This window comes from Pteronotus mesoamericanus, unplaced genomic scaffold (genome assembly GCF_021234165.1).
Source record: "Pteronotus mesoamericanus isolate MK-2021 breed Mesoamerican mustached bat unplaced genomic scaffold, CSHL_Meso_final contig_78, whole genome shotgun sequence".
In the NCBI taxonomy this organism is placed as follows: domain Eukaryota; kingdom Metazoa; phylum Chordata; class Mammalia; order Chiroptera; family Mormoopidae; genus Pteronotus; species Pteronotus mesoamericanus.
The window spans coordinates 23,883,556-23,892,676 of record NW_026555258.1 but is presented as its reverse complement, the minus strand read 5'-3'; the positions used below and the strand labels follow the sequence as shown (position 1 = coordinate 23,892,676).

General features: G+C 37.8%; 1 pseudogene; it reads right to left on the bottom strand.

Annotated features, from left to right (window-relative positions):
- Nucleotides 1-387: 387 nt before the first annotated feature.
- Nucleotides 388-9,121, bottom strand: part of LOC129079120 (WD repeat domain phosphoinositide-interacting protein 3-like) — a 49,666-nt pseudogene continuing 40,932 nt past the window's right edge.

Below are 9,121 nucleotides of genomic sequence, written 5' to 3'. Positions count from 1 at the left end.
CTTAACCCAGTTTCTATGTCTGAATGGAGTTTTCCTCACACCCTCCCCTACACCCTGCAATTTTAGGTGTAAAGGATGCAGTGGAACCACCAGATCTAAACTTCACAGTTGAACTGAAAGACAACAAGCGAACAGTCAAGCACAAATTGTTCCAAGTCACTTCAGCATCTTCTTATGCCTTGGCAATCATTCTTTTCTTTCAGTGCTGGAAATGGGAAACCTTCCTCAGGAAGGCAAAGGACGACAGGTGGCTTTGAGGCCGAGGGTCACCGGTGCAGCCCCGCAAGTTCCACACTGGGCCACAGCTGGCCCCAGAGAAGTCTCAGGGGTACAGTCAGCTCACTGATGGGCGCAGCGTGGGTGTTCATGGCACATACTTGTGACGAGTCAGAGCCTGTCACTAGTCATTTCTAGAAGCTGTGAATAGACATCCTCAATGTACTCCTCCTTGATGTTGAATAAGAATGTGTATAGTTGCTGCCTTCTGCCCAAATTAAAATGATAGCATTTGAGTCTGTTCCAGAGGCACAAATGCATGACGAGCCCGAGGAATGTGAAATTTGCAAAAAACTTGATTTGGAACTGGAGTATTTTGAGAGGAAATTGGCTGATGCCAAACTAGACTGTCTATTCATTTTGGGGGTCTTTGGTAGCAAAAACGTGCACTGTGTCATGGTCACTAGATACACAGATGGGGAAGCATCCTGACAGAAGTTAATGGAATCAATGTTTGCTGCTTCAGATCCCCTTCCTAGTTCCTGGAGTAAATGCCCTGGTGAAACAGCAAATGTTCCCAGGAGAGTCCCTTTTTCAGACAGGGACGGAAACTCTGTTCCCTACAGGCTGAGAGCAGGGCGGCCCAGGACACCCCTGTGTGCAGGAACGTCGGCAGGAGGCTCCTCGGCCCTGGCCAGATGCACAGGCTGCACGTGCCCCGTGTGCATACTCGGGGAGGGCCAGGGAGAGATTGCTGCTATGGCAACAGGAGACACAAGGCCTTTAGGGTTACAGCAGGTTTCAAAGACAGGCTACTCAGATGTAAGCTTGTGAGCACCTAAATTATGGGGTCCAGAATAACTATTACTGTATCTCACCTTAATTTGACCACCTTGACCTTTGTAGAAAATTCTATGCTAATAATAACCTTCTTTTTCAGATCAGTCAAGAATATCATTTTATTGGGAGGGTATTTCAGCTTTCTTTTTATCACCAACTAAAGCAAAGCAGTTGCAGCAAAATGCCGCATGGGGATTTTTTTTTTTTTAAAGGTAGGGTCAGGCTGCCTGCAGGCCAGCAAAGCGCGATACCAGCAGCCCTCGAGGGCTCTGTGCATCTTCCTGGCACCACACAGGAAGGCAGGGCAGGGCTACGTGATTTATTACGATCACTTTTACTTTATACGTTAGAAAGCAAAATGTTATTTACATTAAATTCTTTTGAAATTAAGATGATTTGGCTTAAGGTAATGTCAGTGGGGTTTCTGGGATTGCGTTCACCTGAAACAATTGTTTTAGGCTACTGTAGGAAGTGTTGAAAAGTCATGATAAAGGGGTATTTGCCCCACAGAATTTAAAAAATGCTTTATATAGAGGAGCAGTAGCTGGTGCAATGTGGTGCTAGCTGAGAAAGTGACAATGGAAAGAATAGAAAGTCGAGAAACAGGCTCACGTAAATATAGATAACTTAGAATATAATAAAGATGTCACGATCTTAGAGGAGGATTGAATAATTAGTAAATATCAATAATAGGACAACAGGCTAGTCATTGCACTAAAATAACTCCTAGATTGCTGAAAAATTTAAATATTTCTTTAAAAAACCCACAGAAGTGTTTTGGAAAGAACTTTCTAAGAAAATATGTCATTAAATTCAGAAACAATACAGAGAAGTGACAGATTTGGCTGGGCAAAAGAACACTCAGAATCAAAATGGATGAAAAAGATGGGAAAAATTATATTTTGTACTACTTAGAATATACATAAAAGTTTTTTAAATTCCAGTAAAAGAAGGATGAAAAAACAGAAGAATGAGTATATCACACACACAAAAAAAAAAAAGATACAAGGGTGAACAAAAGTAGGTTAATAATAAAAAATAATACAAAAATAAACTGCGTTTTGTGTACTCACAACTGTAAACCTATTTTAGCCCACCTCTGTATATAAGTGGTCAAAAATAGTTTTGGAGCACCTGTTGTGTGCCAGGCCCTATTTTAGGGGCCAGGGCAGGAACAGTAAAGGAAACTGAAAAGTCCTTGCTCTCATGTTCGCATATTCAGATTCACCATAATAGACATAAAACAATCAAATACCTAATGTGTCGGTGGATGATAAATACTATGAAAAAAATAATAAAGCACAGTGAAGGACTAGAGAAGGCTAATCTTTTATTAACTGACATTTAAATAAAGGCCCGGAAGCAGTGAGGGACTGGATAGGCTGCCTTTCAGGGCACATGAGGAGCTGCAAGCAGAGGTGCCGGAGGGGCCAGGCGCCCTGGGTCAGGGGTGTGCCCTGTGGCTTAGGGCCCGCGAAACAGTCAAAGAAGCCAGAAGGGAGTGAGGCAAAGAAAGAATGTAAGAGATCAAATCAGAGAGGTAATTGGAGGCCAGATAACATAGTGTGATGAGCGTTAGCAAGGAAATTCTTAAACGATGGGCCCTATGCTAGACCGATTCTGTACTTCTCCGCTAGTCTGAGGCAGAGGGAACCCTCAAAGTCAGTGACTATCAGCAGATGAATGAAACAGGCTGAATATCTGAGGTCCGCTGGCAGGAATGAAAGGTACATGGAGCAGCTTGGGGCTAAGAAGGTGAGACTTAAAACCCCAAATGGTTCAGAAATAATTTGCATAATACAGATATTTTAAAATGAAAGCTTAGTTTTGAAATGGTGTTAGAAAATATCAATGAATGCTCTCACTGTGTAACCAAGCATAAAGAATAAATATTCTCCAGTTCACTTCAGTTTCTCTGTTATTCTTTCAAAGAACATGCCTACAGAGGCTTGCAATGGCCTGCTATCAAGGAAATGCATATTTAAATTTTTCTCCTGGACTCAGAAATGATCCAGATTATTTGACAACTTGACTTCTTCCAGTTTGCCTTACATTTACATTTTAATGTAGTGTCAATAGATATAACTATCGTCTTTGAACATTTTATTTCTTTCCTTAACAGAGCAGTTATTCTGATCAGAGGATAAAACGACAATTTAAAATGAAGTCTGTGATGGATATCAGGCCATCTGATTGAAATAAATTTAAAAAGAAATCTACCTCAAGATGTATGTGTAATAGAGTGAAATGATATACTCTTGTTGTTTCAGAAAAGATGAATTACTATGTGTGCTGCCTAAACAAGACTTGAAACTTCAAAATATCGGCATCTGAAGAAACATAGAGCTTATCCAAGGGGAGAAAACTCACACTATAAGGATGTACTCTGTCATTTTAACCATCTACAACCTTAAGATGATTATATATTTATTTGTTAATTCATAAGATATTATGGTGTATATGTTCCGTGCTTGCAACTGTGCTTGGCACTAGGATAACTCTGTCTAGAAGGGAAGAGGGGTAAGGGAGCTAACGGTATTAGCAACATGAAGAAAAAAGTGAGCGCACAGGGGTGAGGGGACTTCCTGCGAAAACACCGAAGACCGGAGGGCTGGCAAAGGCTTCTTCAAAAAGACGTTGCTTGGGAACCCTGAATACTAGGATTTGAAGAACGGTTCAGTAGGAAAGTCCTTGAAAGGCGGGCAAGGGACCTAGCTTCCGGTATGTTCTCTGCCATTCACTGAACTTACGACTTGAAAGGCGATGGGGAAGCGTGCATGGAGGGAAGCGACAGGAAAAGCCAAGAGTGCTATGAAAGTCAAGGACGCTTGACAGGGCAGGGGTGAGGGGTGGGGGAGGTAGGGGAAGGACTGAGGAGTGCCCCGGTTGCCCTTTGAATGGCGATTCCTGAGAAGCCTCTTATCCTGGAGTTTCTGATCTCAAAGAAGTAGTGGAGGTGACTTCAGTATCTTTCCTGTGCATCCTCTATCATCCATGGACTTTTCTAACTCCTCCCCAACAATTTCTGAAGACCAAGTGTGATCTAATCCATTGATTTTTTTTCAGTGGGTGGTCCCAGAAACTTCTTATGAGAAATGCAACCCCATCCAAAGAAACTGGCCAACTGGCACCATATTAGTACTTCCACACAGGGACAACGTGGGGCTAAATCCTGGCTCTCAATGCTCAGTTGAATGGGTTCTCCACTCCATTGTGTAATCTCCCATTTCAGATCCAACAATTTAAACTTAGTTTGTGTTGCCAGAAATAACATGGAGCAATTCTCACGTTTAGTTGTTAAGAAGTGAAATAGAAGCTTAAATTATGCATACTGTAATACTTTGATTTTATCTGTGAGCAAAAATATTCATGGAAACAATAGTGTTAGTTATTTTTGCCTTCATGAGGTAAGATTGCTGATTTATCTTTCCCTTTTCCCATAGTTTTGATCCTTTAAAATAAGCCCATTTTTTATAATTAAAAATAACACAATAATTGAATTCAACCTGGGATAAAATTAAAGTTGAAATTCAAAAGCTGTAAGTGACCTTGAAAGAACTTTCAAAGTCCCTGAGTAAATTGTGTTTTCAAGAAGATTTAAGAGTCTTTGTTGGCTCTGGCCTCCCAGATGGTAGAGATATTCTCAGTGATATCTGACCTCATTTGACATCTGAAAATGTCCTTTGATCATCAACTTTGTCCTACTTTTCCTGAAAAATTAAGTCATCAGAAACTCTGACTCAGGGACAGAAAGGGTTTGGAAGGTTTCAATTTGAAGAAGTGAATAAAAATGACAGTGAGTAGTATGTGTTCACTTCTAAAACTCCATAAATCTTCATGAAAAATTTTAAAGGCAGGGGCTTTAAATTCTTGATCCAGAACTTAAAAGTTGATGAGGACAGAAAGAAATTGAGATATTCTTCTCAAATAGAGATAAAGTCAAAAATATTAAAGATTTTTATTTTCTTTTAATGACTGTTCTCATTGTAAACCAAGTGATTTTTTAATTTTTAAATTTTAAGTAATATTCCCTTATATACACAATCTAGAAAATAAAAACAAATATTAGCTATCCATAGTCTTACTATATATTAACATTATAGTGTATTTTCCACAGTCCATACATAGGACTATGATTGTCAACTACATATAATTTGGATTCGTATAATTTTTACAGTATTTTAACATATATATTTCTCATGTTGCTTCTAAAATCTACATTTAGATTTTAGAAGCATCATTGGACCAAAAAATTCCTGATATTAATCATCATAGAACTTATCTGTTTAGTTCATGTTATGAGCCTATTTTAAATGATCGAAAATAGGCTTTTGTTCTCATGACACGTTTAAATGTTCAAGAGGATTTGCATTCTATTTTCCATTGTGTTATTACATAATTAATCACACCTAGGGGAAGTGCTGACAAGGGGCAGCATAAGTTTAAGTCAAAAAACTTATTTTCAGTCCTCACGAAGCTATGTATCTCATGGATGGAGATTCATATTTTTAAAATCTTACAAATAAACAATACCAATTTCTTAAATAGAAAACTCCCAATTACTGATGAATTTGACCAAATTTTTGTGAAACTGTTAATTTGAGGATTCTTCCCACTCCTCTGTCCCACTTTAGAAGCTGCAGCCCCTTCATGTTCTGCATAATGTAGAGAAAAAAGATAGCTATTGGGCTTGGAGAATCTTAGGAAAATAGGAAAATTTATCGACCTGAACGTTGAAATATTTCCAGATGGATCTGAACTCTCTAAACATCTGGGTACTGATATATCACCTGGAAACTTCCCTATTTATCCCTTGATAAATCAGTTTGTATTCAATGCCAGATAAGTTCTACACTTGGAGAAAGAGGAAGTCAAAATATTCTGAGATAACTTACATAGCAGGTAGCTAGTGGCAATATGTAAGAAAACACTGGATAATAGGAGACTCTAGTAATGCCTAATCTTAGAGACCAGAAATAATTGCCCCAGGGAATTTAAGTCCAGTCCCACTGATCTTTCAGTAGAGAACTTACTATAGTTCCCCCAATTTCAGTTAAAATCCTCGCAGAAAACTCCCCACTCAGTCTTTTTTCTTTTTATTAGCATTTCCCATTTCTTTGTTACAGTGGCACATATTCTTTACATTGAAACTTAAATTTTCCCACATCAATCACCAAGTAGTTTACACTGGTCTTTAGAAAAGGTGAAGCTAATTTAAAAAACAAGAAGAGTGCAAGGAGCCTTCCTAACACTAAGTTCAGTTACATCATGTTGATATCTTAAAATCAGCCACAATACATGTACTTTATCCATAGAAATCAACGAATGTTTAAATCAGAACTTGCTCCCAAAGCCTCAGCAGGCTTGTCTGATTAGATCACCACTGTAGAGCTCCGTGTTAGGCTACAGTGTGGGCATAATCTGATAATCATGCACTTGGTGGCCTTGATCTTAACATGGATGTCTTTAATTGACTCTCACTGACAGTATGATCTAGAGCCTAGACACCACAGTGTAAGAAGCTTGAAAAGAAAAGTTAAAGCCAGTTTTCCCTTTTAGGAGCATCCCCAAGTGACTCAAAGTAGAAATCACAGCAAACCCTCTCCCTCCCTAAATTCAAAGGAGAAACTAGAAGACAACAATGAAGAACGAAGAAGAGGAGAAGGTGGAAAAGAAGGAAAAGAGAAAAAACAAGGAGAATGAAAAAAGGGCTTGTCAAAAATCCTGCTTTGTCCACAGTGGCCAAAACTCACGGCTATTACTCATCCTTTTTTCCAAGGCACTTTTACTGTGGAGTTTATTTCTCCTTTCTATTTTTTTACACCAGTGTCAAGTGCTCTGCAACATGGCCTCCTGTAGTACAGGGGTGTGCTGGGCCGTGCTTTGCTTCCGCACCCCACAACCCAAGACTTCTGTTCCTTTGAGGGCCCTAAACTCCATTAATGAGTCATAATAAAATGTCTGTTTCCAAGACTCAGTGATACAAATACGGGATCCTCACACACAAAAGAACCAGTCACAGGCAAAACAAGATTAGACAGAAGAGACTGAACTTGAATCACTACTTTCAGAGAGGTTGCTTAGATCAGGCTCATTACAAAGCTACCTTTCAGAAAATTAAATTTCTTATTAAATTGCTCACATCACTCTTATTTTTTTTAAAGACCCTGTAATGTCATTGAAATCAGTGTAGCACTAAAATATTCACATCATTTTAAATATACTCCACTGAGACTTTCTGAATACGAGATACATACCTAAATGAAGTGACAAAATTTCTCACCCAGCCAGTTCAGATCAGGTGGTTTCATAAAATTACATTAATGGCACAGCATGTGCTCTGCAGTCTCAAGATATATGGTGATTTCTATAAGTCTGTGTATACTTTCAAGTATTGTTGGTGTCCCCATGAATCATAACAAAAAGAAGGTGAAGGTGAAACACAGGTACCATAATTTGCTATTTGTACCATATTTCAGGTGCATTTCTGCTTTGACATTATATTCAGACAAGCAACAATAAGTAATTCTCAGTTACCCTTGGTAATGTCACCGGAATTTTCCTAATAAAAAGCAGAAGCAGAAAACATAAAAGGTAAGTCTCCAGTGAGGCAGGGATTTTGTTCTATTTTATTCACTGATATATTCCTACTGCTTAGGACAGTACTTAGGAGAGTAGGTGTTAAATAAATATTTGTCGACTGAATGACTAAATGAATGAATAAAAATTTCAGATTAGTAACTTGACTCTTTTTCTTTGGGCTTTATTGCAGTTTGGTAGAATCCTCTAGGACTGTATTTTCGTTTTTATTTCCCATGTTAACTGTATACTCCGTATTTCTGCCACAGAGAAGTAAAGGAACTCTATAGTCACAACTCATGATTTATAATCCTACAGATTTACTGGATTCTCATAAAGACCTCTTTTTATCTAAACTAAGTTCATTATGTCAGAAAACCCCTTAGCTAAAAAACATAGCCAACAAAAATTATATTAAGAGGATATTTATATTTGTAATCTTGCTTATTAAAAAATATTAATTCTTATTTCCTTTGCTTTTGTTTTCTGTTCACAGAAGCATGACCAATCAAAACAAACAAAAAGAAAACTGGTTTTCAGTTTTGAAGGGAATGGCTCACCCCCTTTTGCTAACAAGCACCTGAACTCAACTCCCTCTGGCTTTTCAGCAATCTTGAGCAGCTGTAGATTCATCTGGGCACAAAGGAGCACTCATTTATTAAGGCTGTTTCTGAAAAAAACATACCATATCCATTTAGGGAAATCTATTAGGAAATGTTTTATGGTTGAAACAAGTTAATGACTACTTTAGAAACATGTATATTTGAGGAGGAGAAGCAACTTAATTACCTGTCAATCAAAGTCTTAATTGTACAGTTAATTAATGCTAATTAGTTGATGAAGTATTTATGATTAGCTGTGTATATTTTCTATTATACACTACTACACCTAGAGGTAATTTTTTAACTAAGCCTGTCTGTAGATGTCTATAAATGAAAGTGTGTAAAAATTCTCTCTCATGTATATTTTCAGAAAGATTAAAATAGGTGAAATTAGGCCTTTCATTTTGAAAGTTAAATCCTGAACTTCCTTTTCCAAATCAAAAAGTTAAGACTTTTTCTCACTTGTAAATAAGAATTCGTGACTTAGAAAATGCCTGAGCTTCCAACCCTATGGTAGAAAAATGCATAGGTTTAGATAACAAACTCTCTTAAAATCTCATACATGTTTCTCTAATTTGACTGTGTGTCAGGAACTCCTGAGAAACTGTTAAGAACATATTTTTCAGGGTCTGTGCTTAGATCTATGGAATCAGAATCTTTGGGAGTAGAGTTGAAGCATCCATATTTTCGAAACAAAATATTTTCCAGGTGATTCTGACATGCAACCAAGTTTGGCAATAAAATATTTTAGATAACTAAGTATTAGGTTGGCCAAAAAGTCCATTACAGTTTTTCTGAATGATGGCTCTAGTGGCACTTAGTTGCTTTTAACTTCATTCAAATCAATTTTATTAGACTGTATTGTAATAGCTGTCATATCAGCA